The sequence below is a fragment of the Stenella coeruleoalba genome (genome assembly GCF_951394435.1).
Source record: "Stenella coeruleoalba genome assembly, chromosome: 3".
NCBI classification, from domain to species: Eukaryota; Metazoa; Chordata; class Mammalia; order Artiodactyla; family Delphinidae; genus Stenella; species Stenella coeruleoalba.
In genome coordinates this window covers 44026444-44054441 of record NC_137148.1, presented here as the reverse complement: position 1 = coordinate 44054441, position 27998 = coordinate 44026444, and the positions used below count along the sequence as shown (strand labels likewise).

General features: G+C 40.7%; 2 pseudogenes across 2 annotated transcripts; one reads left to right on the top strand and one right to left on the bottom strand.

The window, feature by feature from the left end:
• Window positions 1-1562: 1562 nt before the first annotated feature.
• LOC307183973 (large ribosomal subunit protein eL33-like) lies at window positions 1563-3019 on the bottom strand (annotated as a pseudogene). The gene has a single exon. The product of its transcript is annotated as a large ribosomal subunit protein eL33-like (transcript).
• Window positions 3020-15406: 12387 nt separating this feature from the next.
• On the top strand, window positions 15407-16090 carry LOC307184587 (mitotic-spindle organizing protein 2B-like; annotated as a pseudogene). The gene has a single exon. The product of its transcript is annotated as a mitotic-spindle organizing protein 2B-like (transcript).
• Window positions 16091-27998: the final 11908 nt, after the last annotated feature.

Genomic DNA, 27998 nt, shown 5'->3' with positions numbered 1-27998 from the left:
TGTTGTCTATTCACGTATTCCAAAGATGCAGGGTACATCAAGTTGATTGTGGAGCTTTAATCCGCTGCTTCTGAGGCTGCTGGGAGAGATTTCCCTTTGTCTTCTTTGTTCTCACAGCTCCCAGGGGCTCAGCTTTGGATTTGGCCCCGCCTCTGCGTGTAGGTCGCCGGAAGGCGTCTGTTCTTCGGTCAGACAGGACGGGGTTAAAGGAGCCGCTGATTCGGGGGCTCTGGCGCACTCAGGCCGGGGGGGAGGGAGGGGCACGGAGTGAGGGGCGGGCCTGCGGCTGCAGAGGCCGGTGTGACGTTGCACCAGCCTGAGGCGCTCCGTGCGTTCTTCTGCGGAAGTTGTCCCTGGATCCCGGGTCCCTGGCAGTGGCGGGCTGGACAGGCTCCCCGGAAAGGCGGTGTGGATAGTGACCTGTGCTTGCACACAGGCTTCTTGGTGGCGGCAGCAGCAGCCTTAGCGTCTCCTGCCCGTCTCTGGGGTCTGCGCTTTTAGTCGCGGCTCGCGCCCGTCTCTAGAGCTCCTTCAAGCAGCGCTCTTAATCCCCTCTCCTCGCGCACCAGGAAACAAAGAGGCAAGAAAAAGTCTCTTGTTTCTTCGGCAGCTTCAGACATTCCCGGACTCCCTCCCGGCTAGCCGTGGCGCACTAACCCCCTGCAGGCTGTGTTCACGCCGCCAACCCCAGTCCTCTCCCTGCGCTCCGACCGAAGCCCGAGCCTCATCTCCCAGCCCCGCCCGCCCCAGCGGCTGAGCAGACAAGCCTCTCGGACTGGTGAGTGCCGGTCGGCCCTGATCCTCTGTGTGGGAATCTCTCTGCTTTGACCTCCGCACCCCTGTTGCTGTGCTCTCCTCCACAGCTCCGAGGCTTTCCCCCTCCGCCACTGGCAGTCTCCGCCTGCGAAGGGGCTTCCTATTGTGTGGAAAACTTTCCTCCTTCACGGCTCCCTCCCACTGGTGCAGGTCCCGTCCCTATCCTTTTGTCTCTGTTTATTCTTTTTTCTTTTGCCCTACCCAGGTTCGTTGGGGGTTTGTTGCTTTTTGGGAGGTCTGAGGTCTTCTGCCAGCGTTCAGTAGGTGTTCTGTAGGAGTTGTTCCACGTGTAGATGTATTTCTGGTGTATCTGTGGGGAGGAAGGTGATCTCCGCGTCGTACTCTTCCGCCATATTCCCGGAAGTCCCGAATTTAACATTTAAATAAGTAGACTGTGTAAAGCAGCTTGCTCTCCCTAATGGGGGTGGGCTTCACACAATCAGTTGATGCTCTGAGTAGCACAAAAGGCTGACCCTCTCCTGAATAAGGGAGAATTCCACTTACTGACTGCCTTTAAGCTGGATTATCGTTGTTTCCCTTTGCGTTTGGGTTCGAACTGGGTTCAGCTTCTCTTGGGTCTAGAAACTGCTGGCCTTTGGAACAGAAGTATACCATCAGCTCTCCTGGGTCTCCAGCTTGCTGACTGCAGATCTTAGGACTTGTCAGTCACCATAATCATGTGAGCCAATTTCTTATAATAATCCACTCTTCTCTAGATTGATCTATCTATCTACCTATCTATCTATACTATTGGTTCTGTTTCTCTGGAGAACCTTGATTAATATGCCCATGAATCTTCTTGTTGTTGTTGAAGAAATTGGGTTGTATTTCCCATAGTTTCCATTGTCCACTGGAGTTTGCATCCTGGTCTTGTCATTTAACATGTTCCTGTGTCCTTTAAGTTTCCTGTAAATTGGATCTAATGAATAACCTGATTGACATTGGCTTTTTAATTTCCAACAATTGTTTTTTAGTTTTTTACAAGAGAACAGATCCACACTTTTATTTTTTTACTTTCAATAAGTTTAAGTCCTTGAAGGGTACAGCATCACATGGATTCTGTGTCCAATGGCCTTAGCAGGAAGATTGCTTCGGAATTTGGCACAAACCGTGCCAGTGTTTCCATGAACATGAGTTATCTTTCCTCAGATTACTCTGGTTTTGTTAGTCTTTCCACCAGGAGTTACTGTGTTGTTCTTTGCTTTGTATACATTAGCACATCTCTTGCTTAGATAGAATTCAGTTTCATCTGGAGCATATACATCTTCAGTTTTCAAGAGAGCTTTGTGTTCCCTCTGGTTCCATAGACCCCACTTATAGCCAGCAAAAATGGCCTTGGACCACAGCCTTCCAGACATATTTGTTGTTTTAGAAGTCCTATTTCCAGCAGGCCTCCACCGGTTCCAAGATGACTGAGCTCCAGGACAATTTTGTGAGTAGTGTTGTGTGTACTTCTATCAGGTGGCACAGAAAGTCCAATTGTGTTCTTTGTGATGTTAGCAGCCACTGATGATCATTGACTAGATGAATTCATTAGAGATTGCAAGATGCTGATATTCTATTTCTATTGTTCCTTCTTTCCATGTGTAATTCTATAAAGAGAAAGTTTGCTTGTCAAGTATTGGTTACTCTGAAGTAGTATGTATAGGAAATACAGGAGTAATGATTACTTCTTTGCTCTAGTTACCAGTTTTCAAGTTTAATGAATCAGTTCGCTAGCACCCTCCAAAAGTGACAAATTAGTTGGAGTTTTTTAAAGTATTATTTTAAACACAAGGCTTAAATACATTTGATGTGTTTTAATCTGTTGCAGTTATTAACCTTAGTGATGTTCAAATTAACCATTCTTGGCCAGTGAGAGTTTATTCTAGAAGACTCCTGAGGTTTTTCTTTTTAATTAATTAATTACATATTTTTGGCTGCGTTGGGTATTCACTGCTGTGCGCGGGCTTTCTCTAGCTGCAGCGAACGGGGGGCTACTCTTGGTTGTGGTGCATGGGTTTCTCATTGCAGTGGGCTCTAGGCATACAGGCTTCAGTAGTTGTGGCACACAGGCTCAGTAGTTGTGGCTCGCAGGCTCTAGAGCACAGGCTCAGTAGTTGTGGCTCATAGGCTTAGTTGCTCTGCGGCATATGGGATCTTCCCGGACCAGGGCTCGAACCCGTGTCCCCTGCATTGGCAGGTGGATTCTTTTTTTTTTTTTTTTTTGCGGTACGTGGGCCTCTCGCTGTTGTGGCCTCTCCCGTTGTGGAGCACAGGCTCTGGACGCGCAGGCTCAGTGGCCATGGCTCACGGGCCCAGCCGCTCCACGGCATGTGGGATCTTCCTGGACCGGGACACGAACCCATGTCCCCTCATCGGCAGGCGGACTCTCAACCACTGCGCCACCAGGGAAGCCCATGGCTGGCGGATTCTTAACCACTGAGCCACCAGGGAAGTCCCTCCTGAGTTCTTTTGATATGAACCTGGTAGTCTCTGGAATCAGCCACTTCTCCGAGGAGCTCGAGTTCCTTTTAATGAGGAATGCTCTGTAGAAAACACAATCTGGCCACTAGGGTTCTCCTTGCTTCATGTGTCTAAAACAAAATGAGCTCAGAGTAGACCTCCCTTCCTGACTCTTGGACTGAAGAGTTCATGTAGAAAGTCACTTTACCCTACAGACAAAAAGTTACCCAATTTTTAAGGGTTATGTAGGAAAGTGATAAGAAGTGGAGAGAACTGGCGTAGATTCTGGACAGACACCTACGGTTTATGATCCCTGCCAGAAAAATCAAGTCTTTCTGATCTGAAAACAGCTTGAGGCAGAAATTAATATGGCATCCCTGGGTAGTGGAGACAATGTAAGGAGTGATTCCATAGTCTACCTAGGCCACCCTCAGGGTCTACATGGCTCCAGATTCTGCCAAGCTGGTATCCAATTGGTATGAAAAAAAAGACCACAGACTCAAAATTTAAAAATAAATCTTTGTTATTTCCAACAATTGCATGGCAATAAGGGAGGAGGGAAATGCTCACCAGCCAGTAGCCAAAGGACCATCACACCCCAGTTCCCTACCACACCAAGGTTGTATGATTCCTTTTATTCTTAAGAGGACAATCTGAGATCCTCTGGTCAGTAGGGAAGTTGTAGCCTCAGGACTTTCAGGTAAGGAGAAGAGGGTCTCCTGACACTTAGGAAGCAGAGATAAAATTTTGTGATACTTATCAGGGAAGAAGAAAGGGGGCCTTATTTATAATTGTATGTTTAAAAAGGTAAAAAATGCTACTTTAAAAAGGGACTGAAACATGCATTTGAATGGGATCACATGGTTAGTCCTGTAAAATATTAAGGACTCCTCATTTTGTGGAGACTTCAACTCTCTTTCTGTCACTACAACCATTTACTCTCTCTTATTGTGGAGGGGCTGATTTTATCTTCCTTGATCAATAAGACCTTGCAAAGACACTGGCATTTCATTTCTTTTTCCCTCTCCTTTTTAAGGGATTTAACTTTGGAATCTTCCAAAGGATGTTTGGTGAATGCCAGATCCCCAGAATTTTGGGGATTTTTCTTTGTTTTAAACAAAAATTGTACCTGATTCTTCTTGTTCATGTTAGTGACCATCTAATCACAGAGTCGAACACTTTCTCCCCTATACAGAAAAATAAACTAAGCATGCTTTACAGTAAAATCTGTCTTTTCTGATAGAAACCTGAGCCACTGAAAATAAGAGAAACAACTAGAAGCAAAGTAGAGTAATCCCTGGGGTTTGGATTATTTTCACAAGGGTTATGAAATTTTATTCAAGTTTGTTGCTCCGTTTTGCACCTCTGCAATAAAAGCAAAATGACCACCAGTACATAAGGGGTTAGCTTGACAAAGTAGACTTCCTTGTGTTAATTTTTAAGTTTATTTTCTTACTATATCTGTCTATAGACAGATACAGATAGATGTATGAAAATGTTCTTGCCTGTAAAATTTGTATTCATAAATGTGTTGCCGGTGGATCACTTGGGCCTGTACGCATACCAATTAGCGTGACTACTTCCATCTTAAAATCAAATCTAAAAACAAAATTTATTTTATATACATATGTATATATATAAAGGACTGCAGGTTGTATACAAACTATTGCAAACACTTGTACAAATCTGTCTTTTTTTTAAATAAATAAATTTATGTATTTATTTTTGGCTGTGTTGGGTCTTCGTTGCTGCGCACGGGCTTTCTCTAGTTGCCACGAGCGGGGGCTGCTCTTCGTTACGGTGAGTGGGCTTCTCATTGTGGTGGCTTCACTTGTTACAGAGCACGGGCTCTAGGCACGCGGGCTTCAGTAGTTGTGCACATGGCCTCAGTAGTTGTGGCTCGCGGGCTCTAGAGCACAGGCTCAGTAGTTGTGGCGCACACGCTTAGTTGCTCTGCAGCATGTGGGATCTTCCCAGACCAGGGCTCAAACCCGTGTCCCCTGCATTGGCAGGCGGATTCTTAACCACTGCTCCACCACAGAAGGCCTTGCAAATCTGTCTTGATATAAAGGAAGAGCAAAATCTGTATAACATTATTACTACTTGAATGCCTCCATGACTGATTTTTTTTTTTATTTTAAATATAAACTTTCTTGTGAGAAAAAAAAAAATAAGACCTTGCGTTCGAGAACTGCCCCTTCACCCTTCCTCTGATACACTGATATATTGCCCCTTCACAAGACTTTCTGATTAGATCTCTCTTTTGTTCTTCACACTAAGCAGGAAAACCAGTTTAGGCCGGCTTATAACCAGAAAGGACCTCACTGTCCAGGATGCAATAGGGAGCTTCTTAATAATCTCGGTCACCTCACTTTCTTAGGTTTGACCCACAGTTAGACTCCCCAACTTTCAGATTCTTCCTCCTTATCTGCAGAGCTATCTCATCAGAGGAGCGTGTGATCCTCATAGATCACCTCCAAGAACACAAGTCCCAGAAATAGGTGAATGACACTCAGGCACCTGAGCAATTAGGAGGGTGGGTTCTGGCATCAGATTGCCTGGGATAAACTTCTAGCCCCATCACTTGCCAGCTGAGTGACCTCAGCCAAGTATTTAACTCAGTTTTGTGTGTTTTAGCATCCTCTGAAATGGTGATTATATTAATTCTCTACCTTGTATAACTGCTATGAAGAATAAGCCAAACACTGTATGAAAAATTCTTAGCATGATGTTTTAAGTTCTAGTATATAAAATGTTCAGTAAATGATATCTGTTATTATTATCTTTCACGTGGCAATGTAGTCTTCTGAAACAGAAACAGTTCAACATCTCTGGACAGAAAATTCCAGCCTTAGTCGTTGTCACTCATCAGTATTGCTTTGATATTGGATTGCATTCTTTTGTTTGAATTAATAACCTTCTTTGTTTCTAGAAAAGAAGGTCTGGCTTCTGGTTTTACTTTCTAGAAATCTTTAAGGGGCCAAACCATCCTGCCCATTGTAGAGGGGGGATCCCTCCATCAGACACCTGGTATGGGAGAGTCCTCACTCGTGTTTAGTGTGATCTTGCCTGTGCAGAGCCGGTTTAATAAACCCTTCTCCTCCCCCTGCCCCCACCAACACAGACTTGCTGTTCCTGATATCGGGAAGTGGCAGCATCGCCCCACTCAGTCACCTGTGATTTCTCTCTCACTCAGAACTGGAATCCAGGCTTATCGGCCCTCACTGACATCACTTTGTTTCCAGATGCCATTTTCTTTCACCTAGGTTTGGGGTAATAGCCTCCTTCATTATTCACCTACATCTGCCTGCAGTCTTACCTCTTTCAAGTTCACTGCTTTGGCCATAAGAAGGTTATTTCAGTGGATGGTGAAGGTCCAGGTCAGACTGGAAACTGAAGAGGAAAACGAAAATGGAGACAGTGAATGCAGGGAACACAAAAGGAGCTTACCTGAGAGCCGAGGAGAGAATGGAGATAAAACAGGTTTTCCAGAATGATCAGCAGGAAAATTCCTTAAAACAAACATGATTATGGCCAGGGGGACAGGGATGAAGGATGAAGAAAGCAGCCTGTGTCCCAGGATCTGGTGCGAGAAGAAAAGAAAAGATAGGGTCATTTAAGGCTTTAATTATGAAACATTTTTGTGTGTTTTTAGACATCACGATAAAAATATTTAAGTTCATTTTCTGTATTATGGTCCAAATGCATAAGTCAGCAATGTTTAGATAACATTAATAGTGAACAATATATATTTTTTTATTCCTTATAGAGGTACGAAAGGAGGATTTTTTAAAATGCTGTAACCATTAATTTTAACTTGTTTTCAGTTTCTATACCCCAAATGAAAGGTTTTTTCCCCCAACACCAGGGCGATTTTCTGTCAGTGATTGAGCGCACTGGCAGTAGGAGCTTTCACATGAATCCTCCACCCACACTTCCACAGAGGACAATAAAATGGCACTCAGAGCCTCAGAGGGCTCTGCTTCTAAACCCAAGATAAGTCTCATTCAGCCCTCCTTTCCTTAGCTTGCAAGTTCCTGTTTTGTTTTGGATAATAGACTGAGGGTTTTTTGTTTCTGTTTTTGTTTCTTCCTTTGTTGACTCTTTATAGGAACACTTGAATCTTAATTCTAGATTGAAGTTTCCCACCAGGGAACACCATCACACTTTCAATCTTTGTGTTCTACATCAAAGACCACCTTTACTGGGCTTTGTCTTCATCTCATCTGATTTTTCTGGTTTATTGCATTTATCTTTAGTTAGTGAATTAAAACGTTCCATCCGCACGATAAATCTCCCCAATGGTTAAATACTTCACAGTTTACAAAACTATTTCAATGCGTTGTTCCTCAACGCTGCTGTGAGGTAGGCTGCAAAGTTCTTTGTGGCTTCATTTTATTTTATTTTTTAACATCTTTATTGGAGTATAATTGCTTTACAATGGTGTGTTAGTTTCTGCTTTATAACAAAGTGAATCAGCTGTACATATATCCCCATATCTCCTCCCTCTTGCGTCTCCCTCCCACCCTCCCTATCCCACCCCTCTAGGTGGTCACAAACCACTGAGCTGATCATCCTGTGCTATATGGCTGCTTCCCACTAGCTATCTATTTTGCGTTTGGTAGTGTATATATGTCCAGGCCACTCTCTTACTTTGTCACAGCTTACCCTTCCCCCTCCCCATATCCTCAAGTCCATGTAGTAGGTCTGTGTCTTTATTCCCGTCTTACCCCTAGGTTTTTCATGACATTTTTTTCCCTTAGATTCCATATATATGTGTTAGCATACGGTGTTTGTTTTTCTCTTTCTGACTTACTTCACTCTGTATGACAGACTCTAAGTCCATCCACCTCACTACAAATAACTCAATTTCATTTCTTTTTATGGCTGAGTAATATTCCATTGTATATATGTGCCACATCTTCTTTATCCATTCATCTGTTGATGGACACTAAGGTTGCTTCCATGTTCTGGCTATTGTAAATAGAGCTGCAATGAACATTTTGGTACATGACTGTTTTTGAATTGTGGTTTTCTCAGGGTATATGCCCAGTAGTGGGATTGCTGGGTCGTATGGTAGTTCTATTTGTAGTTTTTTAAGGAACCTCCATACTGTTCTCCATAATGGCTGTATCAATTTACATTCCCACCAACAGTGCAAGAGTGTTCCCTTTTCTCCACACCCTCTCCAGCATTTATTGTTTCTAGATTTTTTGATGATGGCCATTCTGACTGGTATGAGATGATATCTCATTGTAGTTTTGATTTGCATTTCTCTAATGATTAATGATGTTGAGCATTCTTTCATGTGTTTGTTGGCAGTCTGTATATCTTCTTTGGACAAATGTCTGTTTAGGTCTTCTGCCCATTTTTGGATTGGGTTGTTTGTTTTTTTGTTATTGAGCTGCTTGAGCTGCTTGTAAATTTTGGAGATTAATCCTTTGTCAGTTGCTTCATTTGCAAATATTTTCTCCCATTCTGAGGGTTGTCTTTTGGTCTTGTTTATGGTTTCCTTTGCTGTGCAAAAGCTTTTAAGTTTCTCTTCTATAACTTTAAATAAATGTCATTTATATTTAATAATTGGATAGAAGATGCAAGGATAAGTTATGAGAACATGATATCACTTAGGACACCTACATTGTTTCTAGAATTTATATGAGATAAACATAACCACTTATTCATTTTGGTTTATTTTTGATGTATTTTATTTCAGATCTTTGTCTTATGGGTGAATGTTCATAGGACAATTTATACACTGGAATATAAGAGCATACATAGAATTCTTAACATTTGTTGTCAATCCTACATATAATTTTGAACTAAGTAGGAAACGAAAAATATGAAATATTTTTCTTTCTAGTTTATAGAAGAGCAAAGACTAACATATCTTTTAAAATGATCTCATTAATTAAAAAAATAGGGAACTAAATTGTATAATTAATACTGCAAACAGTTTGATTTGGACTTATGAGTGAAATTTTCTTCATTTTATTTCAATTTATGTTAAGGCTGTTACAGCTATCATGTATGACAAATAAATAAAATTAAACTATTGAAAAAAACCACAACATTATACATGATGTATATATAAATTATTTTTTTCAATTAATTCTATGTTTAAAAACATTGAAAACTATTAAAATATCTCAACATTTTTGTAATTGCATCTGAGGCTAATAATTTTCAGAGGATTGGTTATTATCATAGATAAGATTAAACCAGGTAAAGAATCTGATTGGTCGTTAATAATTGACCAATAGAAAGATGTAGCTATTATCTAAAGTAAATGAAGTATTTTAATTTAGTTGCATAACATAGAATACAGTGAATTCTCAATTAGAACAAAATTAACCCACAAATAACCAGAGTTTCCTTTGGTCAATCTTTTAAGGAGAAACGGAAAATCAAGAACACACGTACACTATGTGTCTATATCCGCCAACTTTTAGTATGTGTTTGGCTGTGCTAGAGACTGAGGTCAATTGTTTTGTCTAGATTTAGAAAAATTTTTACGAAGTTTGAAATTAAAGGTCAGTACTGAGTTAAACAAACAAAAGTCAGTTAAAAACACTGATGTCCCCAAAGAAAATAAATATTTTTTACTCAGTATAAATTAAATAATGCATAGTAAGATAAACGGAATCACAAAACCACAGCAGCATTTTGTCTTTGACATGGAGTAAAGATGAGAATTTTGGGTGTAGCCTGTGGGCTCTGCAAGATATTTATTCTTTCAAATCATGTCACATTGCCTAAGCCAGTTTGGTTGAGCCAGCATTTATAGACCTTTCGCCTGGTGTAGACATTGTGCCAGGAGCTAGAGACTCCAAAATCGTCAAAGTTGGTCCCTTTCCCTACTGCCCCACCCCCCTGGAATCGAGCAATGGTATTTTGTTTGCTTAGCCATTTAAACAAGCAAGAAATGTTATGGAAAAGATGTAAAACATAAAGTATGTTTAATGAATAATTAGAAAACAAATGCAGGTATAATCACCCCACTAAGTCAAGAAATAATACAAACAGTAGTGTGATCACTTCCCAGAGTAAGGGATAAGACAATGCTAGCATCCCCAAAGCACCTACTACTCCCTGTGACCTTTGCCAGTAACATCCCTTTTCATCTCCCCTGGAAGTAACTTCACCTGATTTTATAGTAATTACTTCTTTGTTCTTCTTTCTAGTCTTTCAAACCTTCTCCGTGTGCATCTCCTCAATAATGTAGTTTAGTTTTGCTTACTTTTGAACTTTATGTAAATGCAACCATATTGTCCATATTATTTTTTTCTTGTTTCTGTCATTAAACATTGTTACATTCATCCACGTTGCTCCATGTAGTTTATCCACTGTAATTGTTCTTTACCACAATTTTACTTATCCATTCTACAGTTTTGTGTTTTTTTTGTAAATTAATTATTTATTTTTGGCTGCATTGGGTCTTCGTTGCTCTGTGTGGGCTTTCTCTAGTTGCATCGACCGGAGGCTACTCTTCATTGCGGTGCCCACGCTTCTCATTGCAGTAGCTTCTCTCGTTGTGGAGCACAGGCTCTAGGAGTGCGGGCTCAGTAGTTGTGGCTTGCGGGCTCTAGAGCGCAGGCTCAGTAGCTGTGGCACACAGGCTTTGTTGCTCCGCGGCATGTGGGATCTTCCTAGACCAGGGCTCAAACCCATGTCCCCTGCATTGGCAGGCGGATTCTTAACTACTGCGCCACCAGGGAGGTCCCATTCTACTGTTGATGGAAATTAAAACTGGGTCCATTTTGAGGCTCTTATGAACTGTGCTTACTCTTGACATGTCCCGTGGTTCTCATATGTGTGAGTTTCAGTCTTAGGTGTATACCCTGGGGTAGAACTGGGTGGACGTATCTTTCACTTTATGTGTCAGACTGTTTTCAAAGTCGTTGTACTAATTCACATTTCCAATGCAATGTATGAGAGTGTGCTCATTATAGAACAGTGGTGTGTGTGCTATACTCCACATAGCATCCTTCAGGGGCTGCAGAATAGGGCAGGGTAGGAGTTGGCCAAGTTCTGTGTCCCTCCCCACCCCCAGTTCATTCAGTGCAGTTGTCATGTTTTCCATATTGAACATCAGCAATCTTTTACTGGAAAAAAAGTTTGCATAACTTAAAAAGAAACAGATTGAAAATAATTGATCTGGAAGACAAATTATATACCTAAAACATTAGAGGCTCAATAAATGTCGAATGTTGAATGATGAACAAATGAATGAATGACAAAAAACACACTGAATGAATAGATTTTCAGAAATGAAGGTTATAAGAGAATATCTAGTTCTTTCCAGCTATGGCCTTTGTTCACAGGGAGATAGGCAACAGGGAAAGGTTATGTGAAGAGCAGGGATTTGTCTTTGCTTTTATTTCAATTTTCCAGTAATCCAGAGAGGAACAAAGAGAGTAGTGTGAGTTAGAGAGAAGAGAAAGAAAGAGGATAGAGACGGAGATACAGAGAAAGATGAGAGGAAGGACGGAAAAGTGAAGGAAAAGTGTAGTTCTTTTTCTCTACAAGTCATGCTCTTCCATTTTGCTGAGTAGGTTCCCAGAGCACAATCTGAAAACCAGGTGACCATCATGAACTCCCCTTTCTTGGTCTCATCACAGCTCAGTTTCTCCACCTTTGAGTTATTTTGTTCTTGATGCTTCTTGGGAGCTTGCGTTTGTGTTAGTCTGGAGTACCTCACCACATCCCATTGATCTCCCCAGCTGCCCTTTGGCAGGTCATTACAACTCCCTTAAACACAGCTACAAGAACTTACCCATGACTGGGTCTCAGGGTTCGTAAGGAGGCCAAGGGCCTCCAGAAACTGTCCCCACTCTTGATGTCCTACTTGTTGATGTCCTTCACCACAATTAGCTTGTAGGCTCTTTTAGTTCAGACAACTCATATATAAGTATATGTGCCTGCTACACACTTGTATAATCCTTGATGCTATATCAACCAAAAAGGAAAACATTCAAGAATCTGGGGAGCCTTTTATTCCAAAAATGACTAACTAAAAGGAATGTGATCTTCTTAATAACATTTGTCCTCATTTTATTCAAAGTGCTTGTATAATTTAAATTCTATTGGTGATGAGAGTGGTGAGTTACCTGAAAGTAATCAATACTATCTACTTTAACTTTTCTCTTTTCTTTAAGGCTCTATTTCAAGTTCTTTCACTTGTAGGTATACACGTTTTCCAATTTCAATAGAGGCTTTTCTTCTCTTTAGAAAAAACTCACATAATTTTTTAAGGTTAATATTAATATGGAATTCAAACCCATTCATATGGTAATTATATCATTCAAATTTATGACTGTAATTGAGAATCTTACATTATTTGATCTAAGGATAATCAAAATGAATAGCGCTATGGTCAGATCAAAGTGGGTTTTCAACACATGCAACACCAAAACTAAATGGGGTAATTTAATACTGCCTAATATAATATTCAATATTCATGGAGCGCTTCCCTCAATTTTCTCAGACGAAGTTATTATTCTCTCTAAAGGACAAATCTGAATAAAGAAACCACCACAGATGCTATTGCATATCAGCTTTAACACCTAGAAATTCTTACCATATGTGAACCACTTTTCAAAGACATTCATTCATTCATTCTATAATCACTTGTAGAGTGCCTATTAGTCACTGTGTTAGGCAGTGAGAATACAAAAGCAAATGAAAAGAAAACAAGAAATGATTCGTCCCTTATTGATTGTTTCGGTGGCAAAGAATTGAGAAAAGAGACCTACAGGAGAAGTGAGACAATTAAAATTACTAAATAGTGGGATACACGCTATGATTGAGGTAAGTGGAAGGTAAAATGGGAATTTGTGGGTAAGGAGAGCATATGGCAATGATGGGTGAGATTTGGGAAGACTTCCTAGAGCAGCTGAATCTGAAAAATAGTAAGACCCAGGCAAAGGTAGACTGCAAGGATTCCAAACAGAAGTGGGCAGGAAATGCAAAAATCCAGAAGTAAGAAAGAGCATCTTGTGGTTCCAGAATTGCAAGGGGCTTACTATGACTAGAGATTATATGAGAGCTGGAGAATGGTAAGAGATGAGGCTGGAGAGATGAGTAGATACCATATCATATCATCATAAAAGACACCTGTAGGCCATTGTAGTGGGTTGAGGAGTATTCCCCCCAAAATTCATATTTACCTGGAACCTCAGAATGTGAGGTTATTTAGAAATAGGGTCTTTGCTGATGTAATCAGTTAAGGATCTCAGATGAAGTCATTCTGGATTTAGGGTGGGCCCTGGAACCAGTGACTGGTGTCCTTATAAGAAGAGGAGAGGACTCAGACACACAGAAAAGAAGGCCATGTGAAGATGAAGGTAGAGTTTGGAATGATGCAGCTCAAGCCAAGGAACGCCAAAGATTGCCAGGAGTCATCAGAATCTAGAAGAAGGTGAGGAAGTGTTCTTCCCAAGAGATTTCAGAGGAAGCATGGCCGTGGCAACATCTTGATTTTGGACTTCTAGCCTCCAGAACTGTAAAAGAATAAACTTCCATGGTTTTAAGTCATGAAGTTTGTGGTAATCTGTTACATCAGCCCTGGGAAACTAATATAGTCATAATAAGGAGTTTGAATTGACCTACAGACACCTTGACATGTCAGGTGTCAGCCTTGACATGTTCTATGAAAAGATTTAAGTAAAGAAGTGATGTTATCATATTGGTACTTTAAAAAGGTCACTCTGGCTGCAGTGTAGAGGATGGATGTGAAGAAAGAGGGACTGAATATAGGGACACATTGGAAGGACCTAGGAAGGGGCAGCCTTAACTAGAGAAGTGAGAGAGGGGAATGAAGAGAAGTGGCTAGGTTTGGAAAATATTAGAAAAGTAGACTTGACAGAACTTCATCATTATTTCTTAGATGTGAGGGTGTGTGAAGAGTCAAAAGTCAAGGACTAACTCTCGACGTATAGCCTAGCTTTCCCACAACGCATTCGAAAAAGCATCTGTTCTCATCTACAGATCCAGCTAAGGCAGAGGACATAGGCAGACATGTTTGCACCACTTGAGTTGGGTAGGTTGGGGCAATGTGACTCTCTCCTGGTATGAACAGGGAAATGCTGTTGTGAGCTTTCCCTGAAAGGTCATGCTGGATTGGTGTTAGTCTTAGTGAGCCATATATTAGCAGAAAAATCTAGTTCACAGAGGGAGGAAACAGATGAAAGCCAAAAAAATAAAAACTTAAAAAAAATTCAAGTGAACTTGGGAGATAGAGATTTTGAGGAGATTCCTTTGAGACCTGATTATAATTCTTATAAATGCCTTCCATGAACTTATCCTTAAGCATATGATAAATCTTCTTTTTACTTGCAAAATCGAGTGGCTTTTCTGTTTTGTAATCATACTATCTCATGCCATCACATCAGCTCTCTGGCATGGATAACTGGATAGATGGCAGTATCATTTATCAAGAGGGAAGGATGGGAGGAAAAACAAGTTTTGAGGAAAAATGATGAGTTCAGACTTGGACATTTTGCCTTTGTGGTGCCTCTAGGACATCTAGGCAAGTCCAGTGTGGACACAGAAGACCTCCTCAGAATGTTTTGGACCAGAGTTCAACTCTGGAAGCCATCTCCCGGTAAAGATTAATTGGTGCCATTGTCTTCCAGGGTAAGTGGGGAAAGAAGGCTAAGGACAGTGGGAAGTCTGACATCTGAAGGACTTCTCTATTCCAGAAAGGAAGAGGAATCTGCAGAGGAGGCTAAGAAGGAATGGCCAGAAAAGTAGAAGAATAATCAGGGAAAGTGTGAGGATGGGGTCCAAGAAAGTGGAGAAAGGAAAGCATTTCAAGGAGGTCAAGAGCATCAGATGCTGTGGTGAGTGCACTGTTTTTCAGCAAGGAAGAAACCGCTGCTGACTTTGGCAAGAGGAGATTTGGGGAAGTAATGGGGGTGGAGGAAAGATTATGAGTGGAAACAATAGATTATGTTTTCAGTGGGCTGGCTGTAATGAGAAGAAAAGACATACAGAGGTAACTAGAAGGGAACATAGGATAAAGGGAGGTGTCTGTTCGACTAAGATGGGAGAGACTTAAGCCTGTTGACAGACTGAAGGAAGTCAGTTGATAGAATTTAATGATAATTGAGAATCATTCATTAATGACCCAAGGTCTGTAGGAATGTGGGAGGGATAGATGCAATGCCTAGTTGAATAATTACCAACTTTCACTGTGGTGAGAGGGAATGGGAATAGGGTTTTTAAAAAAAGGCAAGAATGCGGACACGCATCCTCCGCCGTCCGCAGATGGCGGCGCGGGCGCGGGCGCGGGCGCGGGCGCCCCCGGGGCTGGAGGCGGACCTGCAGAACCTGGCGCTGCGGCGGAAGAAGGTGCTGGGCGCCGAGGAGATGGAGCTGTTCAAGCTGGCGCAGGCGGCGGGCGGCGCCATGGACCCCGACGTGTGCAAGATCCTGGTGGACGTGCTGAAGCTGAACGTGGTGCCCCTCGCCGTCTTCCAGATGCTCAGTGCATGTGCGCCGGGCAGAGGCTGGCGAGCGAGCCCCAAGACCCCGCGGCCGTGCCCCTGCTCACGCCCGGCGTGCCTGAGACCCGAGGGAGAAACAAAGGCAGCGGTGCCCTCGGCGGCGGAGGCCCGGCGCTTACAGAACGCGGCGTCCGGGAAGGATCCAGCCAGAGGATGCCCCGCCAACCCAGCGCCACCATGCTGCCCAAGCGGGGCGGGCCGGGGAAGAGCCCCACGCGGAGCAGCACCTGAGCGGGAGGCCTCGCACGGGCCCACCGCGGGCCTCCAGCCTCGCAGGCAGGCTGCTCCTCCCGTTGGTAATAAACCTCTTTGAAAACCTGAAAAAAAGAAAAAAAAGGCAAGACTGCAGATAAATTTGTTGACGAGAGGTAAAAAGCAGCGGAATGTTTTCCTGATGATTTCTAAATTGGCTCTGGATAGTAAAATTAGGTACTAGAAGTTGAATCTGTGCAGAGGAAACGAACCAGAAAGGTAATTTGGAACTATAAATTACCTAAGAAATTCCCTACCCACCCTCCAGACTAGCTCCAAACGTGAAACAAATGTGAGTACTTGGAATCACTTACGAAGTGACCTATAGAAGGGAAAATAACTTCTGGGGTCGCCAAAAATATATATAAACCTAAACTGGCTCTTTGTAAAGATAAATTAAAATACAAACACAGATGCACACACACACACCCATATATACACATACATATGCATACACATACCACTTTAAAGTTTGAAAAAGGAGATATGGTAGAAGTCAGAAGAGTTATACAAGAATATTTTGTGCATTCCATGGTAATAAACTGAAAATCTAGAGGGAAGGAATTTTTTCTAGCAATATATAAATAACTAAAAGTTAAAAAATCCAAATACTGATATCATAGGAAGTATTGGACAACTTAAATCTACTGCTTAAGAAAACGTACCAGCCTCTCTTTTCTATTTGAACTGTGTTTTAGGGTAACTAAATAGTTGATAAGGGAAGATTCTTAGTTGAGGAATTTTAGTTACTAAATGCAGGAGGAATGATAGAATAAGAAAGTCACCATTTTTGTAAACCCTAATGAGACAGTGGCTCTAAGGAATGTTCATTAATGGCTGCTAAAACTATTAGGTGAAAGGCTGATGGGGAACTTTATAATGAGTGGATCAGGCTGACAATACTTGAATTCATGCACCAATCTCAGTGTCATTGTGAGTGGAACAACTTGACATTAAGGACAATCATGTAATATGAAGTACACCTCACCACCTATAAAGAATCCTCCACACAAAAAAATTGAGCTTAAATATAACCAAGCCTTTAACTTTCAGTCTACAAAAAATAAGAAAAGAAGAGCAAGTTAAGCAATACTTAACTTGTTAAGCAATACTTAAAAATCAACCAAGTCCAGAATCTGGAATATTCTGTAGGACAAACAATCATTTATTTCAACAAATAAATGGCATGGCAGGGCAGGAAGGGGTAGTTGAAAAGGTGAGAGGGCACTTTTATAAACTGAGAGAATCAAGAGACAGAACAAACAAAATACAATGCTGTAGACCTTGTTTGGATTCTGATTCAAATAAACCAACTATAAAAGGATATTTTTAAAACAATCAGGAAATTTTTGTTAGGTATAAGGTGGCCATGGAAAGGACGCTAGAATGGGGGCTTATAGAAAAGAAAAGGAAATGGGAATAGCAGTAACAGAGGAAAATATAAAACAAAAGAAGGGCATTGAATGAACTGGTAATGATAGTGTGTGATATACTGAAGAGTGTGGCCAATTTGGTTCCGTACATGGGATGTCACTGTTATTCATTGACACTGCAATCCCACGTTCAGTAATTTTTTAATAGAAACAAATGTATTAGTGTAAAGGGATATATGAACAAGGATGTTTATTGTAGCAATTTTTGGTAATAGCAGAAATCAGGACTTGTACATCCATCAACAGGTGAATGGTTGAATAGATTACATTCTGTCTATATAATGGAATATTATGCAGCTATTGAGAAGACTTACTTACAGTTACACACATGTTGATCTAGAAAGATGTCCATGAAACATTAAGTGAAAAATGCAAGCTGCAAAGTAATGGGCAAGGATTATCCCATTTATTGTAAACCATCCAGAAATAAGGAGAAGAAAAAATTCCAACATGTGTATATTTCTGTGTCAGTCAGGGTCTAGTTGTCAGAAGAGAGAAACAATATAGTTTTATATTTGATTATATGATTTTATATATGATTAAATATAAAATAATGGTGAACTCGACACCAATTTGCTAACCAGATAACTGAAAGAGAACTTGGAGAACTCTAGGTTAGGAGGTGTGATGACTCTTGTTCTGCAGTTGTTGGAAAAACTATAAGTTGTATTCAGCTACTGTCTGGGGCCATGGCTGTGGCTGCAGGACTGAAGAGTATTGGTCAAGTGATTCTCATGGGGTCCATTAGCAAACTGGAAGGAAACAAGGATCCTGACAGGAAGCTAGGGAGTAAAGGAGAAATGTGGTTTGCAGAGTTACAATCCCAGCATTACAAAACACAGAGGGAGGTTGGAGCTGAGAGACAAGGGCTTAATAACTGATACCATATATTTGCACATATTGGTGTGGATATGCAGAAAAGCACTGAATGATAGAAATTAACCTGTTCATATGAACAGCAGTAACCTCAGAGGTAAGAAGAGACTGGGAACTTAAAACAAAGAATAAATAATAACTCCATGTAGTGTATGATGGATTATAGTGTGTACATACTATATGTGTAATAATAATTTTTAAAAACCCACATAACCAATGAAGCATAAAAATAAAGAAAAATTAAAATTAGAAGTAGAAATACCCTGAGGTGTGCCCTGGGGAGAGAATAGCTCTGTCTCTGCACAGAGGTAGATGCCTGAGGTGTCAGTGCCTTTGGACCTGAGACCTGAGAGGCAGCTGCTTCAAGAGACTGATTTGCACTGTTAAACATAAAACTAAATTTATGCTTGGATTTTAAAGTGTGCTAAACTGTGGCAACTTCTTGATGATTATTGAATCTGGATAATGGGTACATGGAGGTTCATTGTATTGTTCATTCTACTTTTGTGTAGGTTGATATTTTTTTCAAGATAAATACCAGGAAAGGAAGATTCTGATAAAAATCATGATTTATTTTACAATCATAGCCCATGAAAGGAAGAAAATAGATGTATTTTTCTTAACTCCAAGAGAATATGGAGAGTCCTGTATAATTGTTGAATTAATTACAATAAGATCAGTTACTTTGATGAGTTAATTCAAACTGAACTTCCTGTAACAATGAGGAAATACAATTTCTTAAAACAAACAAGTAAAACAAGCAGCATTGTCTCAAAATTAAGGATAATATAACAATAAACTATTGTAGTTAAAAATCAAGATATAACTGTTGGGGACTTCTCTGGCAGTCCAGTGATTAAGACTTCACCTTCCAATGCAGGGGGTGTGGGTTCGATCCCTGGTCGGGGAGCTAAGATCTCACATGCCTTGTGGCCAAAAAACCAAGACAAAAGAAAAAACAGAAAAAAACGGAAGCAATATTGTAACAAATTCAATAGAGACTTTAAAAATGGTCCGTACCAAAAAAAAGTCTTTAAAAAAAAATGATGTAACTGGTGAACTTCTTAAATGCACACTAGGCAGAAATTTCATCATGATAAGAAACATAAATCTGTCAAGAAGGGACCTTTGCCCCAACCTGGCTAATGTTTACATTTATGGCTGTCCTCAAAACATCTGATTGGTTAATAGAGTCTGTCTTTGATCTTAATCTCTCTAATAAGCTGCCTGATCAGCTTAATGTATTATAATCTTAAAATGTCTGTGTCAACATCTCATCTGCCCAAAGTTCCTGTTATTGACATATAGGGCACCTCTGCTATAATCTGGAATTAAATTTAACCAAAGCAGAATCAACAATATCTGGATATTTTTATCTATTTACTGCCTCTGCTCTAGGTCTGTAAATTTGAGAACCTTAAGACTGCAGGAGGCTAGGATTGGAATCAAGATGGCGGAGTAGAACGATGTGCTCTCACCCCCTCTTGCGAGAACACCAGAATCACAACTAGCTGCTGGACAATCATCGAGAGGAGGACACTGGAACTCACCAAAAAAGATACCCCACATCCAAAGACAAAGGAGAAGCCACAATGAGATGGTAGGAGGGGAGCAATCACAGTAAAATCAAATCCCGTAACTGCTGGGTGGGTGACTCACAGACTGGAGAACACTTATACCACAGAAGTCCACCCACTGGAGTGAAGGTTCTGAGCCCCACATGAGGCTTCCCAACCTGTGCGTCCAGCAACGGGAGGAGGAATTCCTAGAGAATCAGACTTTGAAGCTTAGTGGGATTTGATTGATTGCAGGACTTTGACTGGACTAGGGGAAACAGAGACTCCACTCTTGGAGGGCACACACAAAGTAGTGTGTGCATCGGGACCCAGGGGAAGGAGCAGTGATCCCAGGGGAGACTGAACCAGACCTACCTGCTAGTGTTGGAGGGTCTCCTGCAGAGGCGGACGGTGGCTGTGGCTCACCGTGGGGACAAGGACACTGGCAGCAGAAGTTCTGGGAAGTACTCCTTGCCGTGAGCCCTCCCAGAAACTGCCATTACCCCAGCAAAGAGACCAGATAGGCTCCAGTGTTGGGTTACCTCGGGCCAAACAACTAACAGAGAGGGAACCCAGCCCCACCCATGAGCAGTCAAGTGGCTTAAAGTTTTACTGAGCTCTGCCCACCACAGCAAGAGTCAGCTCTACCCACCACCACTCCCTCCCATCAGGAAACTTGCACAACCCTCTTAGATAGCCACATCCACCAGAGGGCAGACAGCAGAAGCAAGAAGAGCTACAATCCTGCAGCCTGTGGAATAAAAACCACATTCACGGAAAGACAAGATGAAAAGGCAGAGGGCTGTGTACCAGATGAAGGAACAAGATAAAACCCCAGAAAAACAACTAAAAGAAGTGGCTATAGGCAACCTTCCAGAAAAAGAATTCAGAATAATGATAGTGAAGATGATCCAGGACCTTAGAAAAAGAATGGAGGCAAAGATCGAGAAGATGCAAGGAATGTTTGACAAAGACCTAGAAGAATTAAAGAACAAACAGAGATGAACAGTACAATAACTGAAATGAAAACTACACTAGAAGGAATCAATAGCAGAATAACTGAGGCAGAAGAACGGATAAGTGACCTGGAAGACAGAATGGTGGAATTCACTGCTGTGGAACAGAATAAAGAAAAAATAATCAAAAGAAATGAAGACAGCCTAAGAGACCTCTGGGACAATATGAAATGAAACAACATTCGCATTATAGGGATCCGAGAAGGAGAAGAGAGAGAGAGAGGACCAGAGAAAATATTTGAAGAGATTATAGTCGAAAACTTCCTTAACATGGGAAAGGAAATAGCCACCCAAGTCCAGGAAGGGCAGAGAGTCCCATACAGGATAAACCCAAGGAGAAACACGCCAAGATACACAGTAATCAAATTGGCAAAAATTAAAGGCAAAGAAAAATTATTAAAAGCAGCAAGGGAAAAACGACAAATAACATACAAGGGAACTCCCATAAGCTTAACAGCTGATTTCTCAGAAGAAACTCTACAAGCCAGAAGGGAGTGGCATGATATACTTAAAGTGATGAAAGGGAAGAACCTACAACCAAGATTACTCTACCTGGCAAGATATCTCATTCAGATTCCATGGAGAAATCAAAAGCTTTACAGACAAGCAAAACCTAAGAGAATTCAGCACCACCAAACCAGCTCTACAACAAATGCTAAAGGAACTTCTCTAAGTGGGAAACACAAGAGAAGAGAAGGACCTACAAAAACAAACCCAAAACAATTAAGAAAATGGTCATAGGAACATACATATAGATAATTACCTTAAACGTGAATGGATTAAATGCTCCAACCAAAAGACACAGGCTTGCTCAATGGATACAAAAACAAGATCCATATATATGCTGTCTACAAGAGACCCACTTCAGACCTAGGGACACATACAAACTGAAAGTGAGGGGACAGAGAAAGATATTTCATGTAAATGGAAATCAAAAGAAAGCTGGAGTAGCAATACTCATATCAGATAAAATAGACTTTAAAATAAAGAATGTTACAAGAGACAAGGAAGGACACTACATAATGATCAAGGGATCAATCCAAGAAGAAGATATAACAATTATAAATATATATGCACCCAACATAGGAGCACCTCAATACATAAGGCAATTGCTAACAGCTATAAAACAGCAAATCAACAGTAACACAATAAGAGTGGGGGACTTTAACACCTCACTTACACCAATGGACAGATCATCCAAAATGAAAATAAATAAGGAAACAGAAGCTTTAAATGACACAATAGACCAGATTTAATTGATATTTATAGGACATTCCATCCAAAAACAGCAGATTACATTTTCTTCTCAAGTGCACACAGAACATTCTCCAGGGTCACATCTTGGGTCACAAATCAAGCCTCAGTAAATTTAAGAAAATTGAAATCATATCAAGCATCTTTTCTGATCACAACGCTATGAGATTAGAAATGAATTACAGGAAAAAAAACCGTAAAAAACACAAACACATGGAGTCTAAACAATAAGTTACAAAATAACCAAGAGATCACTGAAGAAATCAAAGAGGAAATCAATAAATACCTAGAGACAAATGACAATAAAAACACGATGATCCAAAACCTATGGGATGCAGTAAAAGCAGTTCTAAGAGGGAAGTTGATAGCTATACAAGCCTACCTCAAGAAACAAGAAAAATCTCAAATAAACAATCTAACCTTACACCTAAAGGAACTAGAGAAAGAAGAACAAACAAAACGTAAAGTTAGCAGAAGGAAAGAAATCTTAAAGATCATAGTAGAAATAAATGAAATAGAAACAAAGAAAAAAATAACAAAGATCAATAAAACTAAAAGCTGGTTCTTTGAGAAGATAAACAAAATTGGTAAACCATTAGCCAGACTCATCAAGAAAAAGAGTGAGAAGACTCAAATCAACAGAATTAGAAATGAAAAAGGAGAAGTTACAACAGACACTGCAGAAACACAAAGCATCCTAAGAGACTACTACAAGCAACTCTATGCCAATAAAATGGACAACCTGGAAGAAATGGACAAATTCTTAGAAAGGTATAACCTTCCAAGACTGAACCAGAAAGAAATAGAAAATATGAACAGACCAATCACAAGTAATGAAATTGAAACTGTGATTAAAAGTCTTCCAACAAACAGAAGTCCAGGACCAGATGGCTTCACAGCTGAATTCTACCAAACATTTAGAGAAGAGCTAACACCCATCCTTCTCAAACTCTTCCAGAAAATTGTGGAGGAAGAAACACTGCCAAACTCATTCTATGAGGCCACCATCACCCTGATACCAAAACCAGACAAAGATACTAAAAAACAGAAAATTACAGACCAATATCATTGATGAAAATAGATACAAAAATCTTCAACAAAATACTAGCAAACAGAACCCAACAACGTATTTAAAGGATAATACACCATGATCAAGTGAGATTTATCCCAGGGATGCCAGGATTCTTCAATATATGCAAATCAATCAATGTAATACACCATATTAACAAATTGAAGAATAAAAACCATATGATCATCTCAATAGATGCAGAAAAAACTTTTGACAAAATTCAACACCCTTTTATGATAAAAAATACTCTCCAGAAAGTGGGCATAGAGGGAACCTACCTCAATATAATAAAGACCATATACGACAAACCCACAGCACACGTCATTCTCAATGGTGAAAAACTGAAAGCATTTCCTCTAAAATCAGGAACAAGACAAGGATGTCCACTATCACCACTATTATTCAACGTAGTTTTGGAAGTCCTAGTCACGGCAATCAGAGAAGAAAAAGAAATAAAAGGAATACAAGTTGGAAAGAAGAAGTAAAACTGTCACTGTTTGCAGATGAGATGATACTATAAGTAGAGAATCCTAAAGATGCCACCAGAAAACTACTAGAGCTAATCAATGAATTTGGTAAAGTTGCAGGATACAAAATTAATGCGCAGAAATCTCTTGCATTCCTATACACTAATGATGAAATATCTGAAAGAGAAATTAAGGAAACATTCCCATTTACCATTGTAACAAAAAGAATAAAGTACCTAGGAATAAACCTACCTAGGGAGACAAAAGACCTGTATGCAGAAAACTATAAGACACTGATGAAAGAAATTAAAGATGATACAAACAGATGGAGAGATATACCATATTCTTGGATTGGAAGAATCAATATTGTGAAAATGACTATACTACCCAAAGCAATCTACAGATTCAATGCAATCCCTATCAAATTACCAATGGCATTTTTTAGGGAACTAGTACAAAAAATCTTAAAATTTGTATGGAGACACAAAAGACCCCGAATAGCCAAAGCAGTCTTGAGGGAAAAAAACGGAGCTGGAGGAGTCAGACTCCCTGACTTCAGACTATACTACAAAGCTACAGTAATCAAGACAATATGGTAGTGGCACAAAAACAGAAACATAGATCAGTGGAACAAGATAGAAAGCCCATAGATAAACGCACGCACCTATGGTCAACTAATCTATGACAAAGGAGGCAAGGATATACAATGGAGAAAAGACAGTCCCTTCATTAAGTGGTGCTGGGAAAACTGGACAGCTACATGTAAAAGAATGAAATTAGAACACTCCCTAACACCATACACAAAAGTAAGCTCAAAATGGATTCGAGTCCTAAATGTAAGAGCAGACACTATGAAATTCTTAGAGGATAACATAGGAAGAACACTCTTTTAAATAAATTTATTTTATTTATTTATTTTTGGCTGCATTTGGTCTTCATTTCTGCCCTCAGGCTTTCTCTAGTTGCGGCGAGCGGGGGTCACTCTTCACTGTGGTACGCGGGCTTGCAGTGGCTTCTTGTTGTGGAGCACGGGCTTCTTTTGTTGCAGTAGGTGCGCAAGCTTCAATAGTTGTGGCTTGCCGGCTCTAGAGTGCAGGTTCAGTAGTTGTGGCACATGGGCTTATTAGTTGGTCTGCGGCATGTGGGATCTTCTCGGACCAGGGCTCGAACCCGTGTCCCCTGCATTGGCAGGCGGACTCCCAACCACTGTGCCACCAGGGAAGCCCCCAGGAAGAACACTCTTTGACATAAATCACAACAAGATCTTTTTTGATCCACCTCCTAGAGTAATGGATGTAAAAACACAAATAAACAAATGGGACCTAATGAAACTTGAAAGCTTTTGCCCAGCAAAGGAAACCATAAACAAGACGAAAAGACAACCCTCAGAATGGGAAAAAATATTTGCAAACGAATCAACGGACAAAGGATTAATCTCCAAAATATATAAACAGCTCATGCAACTCAATATTAAAAAAACAAACAACCGAATCCAAAAATGGGCAGAAGACCTAAATAGACATTTCTCCAAAGAAGACATACAGATGGCCAAGCAGCACATGAAAAGCTGCTCAACATCACTAATTATTAGAGAAATGCAAATCAAAACTACAATGAGGTATCACCTCACATCAGTTAGAATGGGCATCATCAGAAAATCTACAAACAACAAATGCTGGAGAGGGTGTGGAGGAAAGGGAACCCTCTTGCACTGTTGGTGGGAATGTAAATTGATACAGCCACTATGGAGAACAGTATGGAGGTTCCTTAAAAAACTAAAAAAATTACCATATGATCCAGCAATCCCAGTAGTGGGCATATACCCAGGGAAAACCATAATTCAAAAAGACACATGCACCCCAATGTTCATTTTAGCACTATTTACAATAGCCAGGTTATGGAAGCAACCTAAATGCCCATTAAATGGACAGACAAATGGATAAAGAAGATGTGGTACATATATACAATGGACTATTACTCAGCCATATAAAGGAACAAAATTGGGTCATTTGTTGAGATGTGGATGGATCTAGAGACTGTCATACAGAGTGAAGTAAGTCAGAAAGAGAAAAACAAATATCGTATATTACTGCATATATGTGGAACCTAGAAAAATGGTACAGGTGAACTGGTTTGCAGGGCAGAAGTTGAGACAGATGCAGAGAACAAATGTATGGACACCAAGGAGGGAAAGTGACAGGGTGGTGGTGGTGGTGGTGTGCTGAATTGGGCGATTGGGATTGACATGTATACACTGATGTGTATAAAATTGATGACTAATAAGAACCTGCTGTATAAAAAATATATATAAAATAAAATTCAAAAAAAAAAAGAGTTATGTACCATAATGTTCATTGCAGCACTATTTACAATACCCAGGACATGGAAGCAACCTAAATGTCCATGAACAGATGAATGGATAAAGAAGATGTGGCATATATATATACGATGGAGTATTACTCAGCCGTAAAAAGAAATGAAATTCAGTTATTTGTAGTGAGGTGGATGGACCTAGAGTCTGTCATACAGAGTGAAGTATGTCAGAAAGAGAATAACAAATGCCATATGCTAACACATATATATGGGATCTAAAAAAAAAAATGGTTCTGAAGAACCTAGGGGCAGGACAGGAATAAAGACGCAGACGTAGAGAATAGATTTGAGGACACGGGGCAAGGGTAAGCTGGGACGAAGTGAGAGAGTGGCATGAACATATATACACTACCAAATGTAAAACAGATAGCTAGTGGGAAGCAGCCGCATAGACAGGGAGATCAGCTCAGTGCTTTGTGACCACCTAGAGGGGTGGGATAGGGAGGGTGGGAGGGAGGCGCAAGAGGGAGGGGATATGGGGATATGTGTATGTATAGCTGATTCACTTTGTTATACAGCAGAAACTAACATAACATTGTAAAGCAATTATACTCCAATAAAGATGTTAAAAATAAAATGTTAGAAAAAAAAATAGAGCATAGAAGTTTAAAGGTATATTTTCTTGGAATCTATGTGTAGAGCTAAACTGAAACACTGAGCAAGGAAGTTTGTGAAATTTGTGCGTGGTTTTGACTCAATTAAAAAAAAAAAGAATGCAGGAGGCTTGGAAGAGATTAATATTATGTGAAAGAGATTGCCCTTTTTTGAAGACTCCAGACAACTCTGGCAGGATCGTCAAGAGAGCTAGCTAGTATGGTTAAGTATCAATAATATGTGGGCCAGCAAGAAGTCAGGAAGTGGGTCCTAATCAGACTGCAGAGCCATCTCTACTTGGGTGTGGAAGGCAGACTGACCCTTTTTTGTCAGGGAAACCCTTAGGGCTTTAAGACAATTCAGAAGAATTGTGGAAACTTCAAGAAGGATATACTAAAGTTCCTGCTAACAGTGCTTATGGACTGTGGGCTCTGCAGTGCCATGATCCCCCAAGTATGTGCAGCACCTCCAACTGAATACACTTGTGAAGTGCAGTCAGTGTCCTAAGTCTGTGGAGTAGGGGAGTCAGGAAAGTGGTAGAAATTTGAAATAGCTGCCACGAGGAATGGGAAAAACAACTGATAAAGTATTCGCCGAAGAAATTTTGGGCTGTGAGGAAGAATAATCCGAGATTGGAGAACCTGATTACATGATTTTCTCAGCAGCCCTAAAGCAACGTGAGTTCAGGGGCTGAGAGGATGGATGAATGAAGACTGGGGTATGATGGGAGGCAAGAGGACAAAGATGGTGAGCTCACTGATGAGACAGTGATTGAGCTGATACAACCTGGGGTCTGGGCTGAGTAAAGAAAAGAAAGAAGACAGGAGGGTATGAAAGTTAGGGGGAGACACAGGAGGCAATACATGGCGGGGGTGTGAGGGGCTTGACTAGATCAAAGGCCAAGGGGAGGAGTAAGATGTGGAAGAGCTGGAGGGTTGTGGTCAGTGAGCAATTCACCGGAGTTCAATCTATCAGAGGTGGAGCACATAGATGTACAAAGGTCCTCAGGTGTGCCCCGGGGAGGAGGTAGTTTTTATGGAATAAAGGTCGTTAAATATATCAAGGCACCGTGAAGCTAGAGTATTGGATGACTTATCCATGTGCGTGTTCACACTGAGGGCAAAGAGCAAAGAGAAAGGGCTCTCTGGTATGAATTTAGGAGAATACCAGAAGATTAATAGATGACAGGCTGCTTTTACTTGGGACGGTCAGTCCCAGCCTCTGATCTCTATGCATTGCATTCTGGCATCCTGGAAAGGAATTCAAGGACGCTGGTCCACTCTTCTCTGAATATTCCCCCCGACATCTCCAGCCGCCTCCCCCTCATACACACACACAAAC